The sequence below is a fragment of the Antechinus flavipes genome, chromosome 4 (genome assembly GCF_016432865.1).
Source record: "Antechinus flavipes isolate AdamAnt ecotype Samford, QLD, Australia chromosome 4, AdamAnt_v2, whole genome shotgun sequence".
NCBI classification, from domain to species: domain Eukaryota; kingdom Metazoa; phylum Chordata; class Mammalia; order Dasyuromorphia; family Dasyuridae; genus Antechinus; species Antechinus flavipes.
The window spans coordinates 328500375-328505809 of NC_067401.1; the positions used below are offsets into that span (position 1 = coordinate 328500375).

A 5435-nucleotide genomic window follows, 5' to 3' on the forward strand; every position below is an offset into this window, starting at 1 on the left:
CCATCACTTTAAGGCTTCTAAAAGTTTGCAAAGTAGCCTGCACTCCATATTAGAAAGAATAAAAAAAAGTAGAAGGAAAATTAGGGAAGGAGAAAATATGGAAGGCAGCAGCAAATATCTATTAGAACAAAAATGTGTCAGTATTGCCCACATGAAGGGCAAATAGGGGTGAGCAGAAAAGAAAGGTAAAATCACGATTTCTAATAATGCACATCACCTGGTAACCTTATCAATGATACCTCCATCTTTTAGTTAAGGAACAGAATTTCATTGAATTCTCTTTTTACCCACTTGCTTTAAACTCAGCATTAATCTGCAGATTATGCCACTCTGGGACTCCAGTTCTCATGGCTTCAAAAAAAAAGTAGAGCAGAGAGTAAAAGTTAGGAGACATAATTGCACATGATCGAATTTAATGAAAATCAATTATCAATTCACTTCTTTTTTTCCATTTCTATATCAGCCCTGGAGTCCATCTGTCTATTTCATTGCCTATTTCATCTTACAGAGCTACAAAGTGAGTTTAGGGATAATATCTACATATTTTGTATGATTCCCAGTACACATTGAATATTAAATAGATGTTAAGAACAATAGATATTTATGAAAACACACAAAAAAATTAGCCAGCTAGCAGCATGTAATAGATTAGAATAAAATTCATATTGTTCACTCTCTTGTCTGCTGATCAACAAAGTTAAGTGTTACATAAGGCCTAATTAGCAGAAAATTATAAACAGAACATCATGGGCTTTCTAAACTTTTCTCCAGCCCTTATCATTCCCTAGAGTTACATATTCTTGCTTTTATTTTGCAAAGTAAGAGTCATAAAAATTTGTTTGAAGGTTGAAATGTTTCCAAAACTTATACTTCACAATTCTAACTGAATCATACCAAATAATTCAATTCAATTCAATTACCCTTGCTTATAAAATTCGAAGAAATAAAATCATTATCTCTGTTGACCAGAATCATAACCCACTTCTATTTAAATATTGTCCTTTTCAAGACCATCATATTCATTCACTTTTTTAATTAATTTCTCACAGCAATCTCATAGGAAAAGCAATTAAGTATTTATTACTACATATTAGGTGAAAAAATTCAGGCTCCAGGAATTTAAGTGACTTGTTCAAGGCCAATCAGTACCAAGACGCAATTCAAGTCTTCCAAAAGTTAGTCAGCATTGACCCAGCACAGCCACTGTTACCTACAGAGTAAGCTAGGACAAACTCAACTTCTTTCTAAAAGCAGACATCAACTTAAAAAAAAAAAAAAAAAAAAAAAACCTCTGACCAGAGATACTTTTACAAAATTATTATTAATATTAATATTATTATTATTATTATAGCTTTTTATTGACAAAACATATGCATGTGTAATTTTTTAGCATTGATCCTTGCAAAAACTTCTGTTCCAGCTTTTCCCCTTCTCCCCTAGATGGTAGGCAGTCACATACATGTTAAAGCTATTAAAGTATATGATAAATACTATACACACACACACGTGTATATATGTATATATACACACACACACATATGTATACAACTGTCTTGTTTCACAAGAAAAATCAGATTTAGAAAGAAGGTAAAAATAACCTGGGAAGAAAAACAAAAATGCAAGCAAATAACCACAGAAAAAGTGCAAATACTATATTGTAGTCCACACTCAGTGCCCAGTGTTCTTTCACTGGGTGTGGCTGGTTTTGTTCATCATTGATCAATCAGAACTGATTTGGATCCTTTCATTGCCGAAGATAGTCACTTCCATCAGAATTGATCTTCATACAGTATTGTTGTTGAAGTATATAATGATTTCCTGGTTCTGCTCATTTCATTTAGCATCAGTTCATGTAAATCTCTCCAAGCCTCTCTGCATTCATTCTGCTGATCATTTCTTACAGAACAATAATATTCCACAACATTTATATACCACAGTTTACTCAGCCACTCTCCAATTGATGGGCTTCCATTCAATTTCCAGTTTCTAGCTGCTCGGAAAAGAGCTGCCCCAAACATTTTTGCACATACAGGCCCCTTTCCCTTCTTTAACACAGAAATACTTTTTTTTTAAGGAGAAAGAAAACAGATTGCAAACCCTGAGGACACTAAAAGCAGATATATATATATATATATATATATATATATATATATATTATATATATATATATTATATATATATATATAACTCCTTACAAAATAGATTTGACAAAATGGAAAAAGAAAACAACTCCCTGAAAAATAGAATTTGCAAAATGGGGGGAAAATCCATAGAACAAAACAAATCATTTAAAAATTAAATTGGCCAATACAAAAACAACTAAAAAAGATAATTGAAGAAAATAATTCACTAGCCTTTCCCAAAATGGCGGAGGCAGTAACAGTGGTGACTGAAGACAAAGGGGAGATAGTAGGGCCTGAATGCCGCAACTACTAAACACCAGCCACTGGCTATTAGGTGAAGTCAAGGTGAACTCCAGGTTTATCCAGCAGAAGGTGAAGCTTGGAGAAAGCTTCCCACATGATGGGGCAGCTTGACCTGTTCAGATACAAGCAGAAGAAAAAGCTGGAGAACAAATTGGCATCTCTGGAATCTGCTGTAGAAAATGGACAAGCAGATAAGGAACAAGTTCGAGAATATTACCTGCTTCACTTACAGAAATGGGTCAACATCAGTTTGGAGGAGATTGAGAGCATTGATCAAGAAATAGTGATCCTGAAAGCCCGAGACTTGGAAAAAAACAGCCTTCAACTTCTCAGGTGCCTCCTCAGAACAGAGATCCAACCAAACCTTTTTCTCCTCCTTCAGGACACTGCCCAAGCCAAGGTATTTGGCTCTATCCCAGCTTGGAGACCATGACAGTGAATGACTAGTATGAGCAATGCCAAAAATGGGGCACATTCAATAATTCAAAAGTGACCCTCAATCAAGAGGCAGATCAAGATGAGGAACAGGAAACAAAGTCAGAAGAGGATGATAAAGAGTCATTACTCAAAAAGCGTAATTGAGATGACTGGAAGGACACACATCCACAGGGTTATGGCAACCAGCAGAATATGAATTAATTTCACCAAGAAGAAATAGGACCAGAGGGGCTCAAATCTTTGCCTCCAAAGAAAAGATGTACAGGTTCCCACTCCCCTGCCCTCCTCCCTCTCCCGTGTACAATGACATCAGAGACAGTTCATCTTGCTGTGCATTCAATAAAGTGTCAAAAGACTTCAGTGTGTACTTTGTAGCCTAATGGATGAGCTGACAGCTGTTACAGACATCACACTTGAGCAGAGATTCCCAGTTTCCCAGACATTCCCAAGTAAGTGGAAAGGAAAAAGCAATGAGAAATGGCTCCGTATTATTCATTGTTGTATGGATTGTTTAAAAAGATAAAGTCCCGAGACCTAACTCAGTTTCAATTGATCAATGATGGACAGAAGCAGCTACACCCAAAGAAAGAACAGTGGGAAATGAATGTAAACTATTTGCATTTTTGTTTTTCTTCCCGGGTTATTTTTACATTCTGAATCCAATTCTCCCTGTGCAGCAAGAGAACTGTTCAGTTCTGCATATATATATTATATCTAGGATATACTGCAACATATTTAACATATATAGGACTGTTTTCCATGTAGGGGAGGGGGTGGAGAAAGGGAGGGAAAAAGTCAGAACAGAAGTGAGTGCAAGGGATAATGATGTAAAAAATTACCCTGGCATGGGTTCTGTCAATAAAAAGTTATTATTAAAAAAAAAAAAAAAGATAAAGTCCCATGTGTTTTCAGCCTCCATGGAACCAAGCCCTTTCCTAGGCTGGGCTACTTAGAAGTTGCTTGTCCATGGAAGAGCTCAGTGAATTCTTTACACTTGTAATCACTGGTGACAACCCCCTTTTGCCCTCCAAGTACTTTGGGCACCATGGTATTTACAAAAGGACAGAATCAGGGGCCAAGATTTTCCCTGCCTCTTGGCATCATTTTCAAGAATCAGCAACAGGGCCATAATTGAACTCTGGTGGCCATCCAAGGCCAGCCTTCACAGACTGTTCCTCAGGCACTATTTGAAGTAGTTTGCAAATAACAGTGCCTCAGGGGTTTCACCAGCACTCACTTTGGTCCCACACGGAGGCTATGACAGGGATGTGAAATCCTGGGACTTCTTCTGGTGCCACTGCTTCCCACCTCTTTCCTTCACCTTAAGTTCATTGAAGTCAACAATTCTTCCCTTGCAGCTCCCCCAAGAGCTTTGTTTGCTAATCCATAATTGACATCTTGCAGAGATTGTCTGTCTTCTTTTCGGAGGCCACAGGCTACAGATTTGCAGAAACTTTTGCCAGGTCTTGAAGAGAAGGTGGAGCTGGCTCAGGCCCTCATCTCTGAAGTTTTACTGCTTGTGATGTTCAGCACTTTTACTCCGGGATCCGTCATCTCAACATCCGTCAGAATATGGCCATTTCTTCCAACATGTCTTTCTTAAACTTTAGAAGCATCATTCAAGGTTCTCAGAACTGGGAGAGTCCATACAGTAGTCAAATGTCCTCAAATGTCCTTCCATGGGTTCTTTGGACAGCAAGAGGATACTATTGGAGAGCTGCCTGTTAGTTGTCTCTTGCTCTCAGCATGTGACAAGACTTCTCTTTTGAAATTGTACATCTCTTGATGAAACCCCTCCCCTGGTCAGGCTCCCCAAGAGCCTTTCTGTTAGCCCCTGGATGGTCTTCGACATGGCTTCTGTGGAGATTATCATGTTCCACTTCTCAGCAGCATATCCCCAGACGTATTCAATAATTAGGACTGATTTAATTCCTTTGAAAGAGAAGCTTGTGCTCTTTCAAAGAACTCTGTAGTTGCACAGAAGCAATTTCACTTGTTCTCTTCTTCATGTGCAGTTTGAGGCCTAATTCATCATCCCTGGGATATCTACTGATGAATGGGTTCCGTATACTGTCCATTGAAATACATTTCATCTGCTAGGTGATACAGTCTTCTTCCATTTTTTTTTTCTATTATGGAGTGTTAAACACAACGCTTCAAAGAAATTTGGGGATATTGTTTACGAGATTCTATCCATCCTGCAGCATTCTGGAATCTTGAAGTGGTCAGCAGAGAGTCATTCCATGCCACAGAAGCTTCTAGCACGCATCAGCATCTCTAGAGAGTCCCTCTGCCATCTGGACCCTGCATCAGATCTTCTCCAGGACTGGAGCAGAGAGATCTGGAGAGCACACATATTCCAGTTTCTGTCTTGCTTGATAGATTTCTAAGTAGTGGGTATTGGAACAAGGTTGTGTTTCATGTTTTAGGGGATAGTGTATATCATTGACATATGCAGAGGACCCAAATGGGAGGAGAGCTTTTAAGGTGGTGGTTTGCTCTATCGAATCAAGTTCTTGTTTTATTCAATAAACAGTAAGCACAGTGGAATCTCATATTCTCAGTCAGTTA

At 38.2% G+C, this 5435-nt stretch overlaps 1 pseudogene; it reads left to right on the forward strand.

Annotated features, from left to right (window-relative positions):
* Nucleotides 1-2523: 2523 nt before the first annotated feature.
* Nucleotides 2524-3065, forward strand: LOC127561550 (immunoglobulin-binding protein 1-like; annotated as a pseudogene).
* Nucleotides 3066-5435: the final 2370 nt, after the last annotated feature.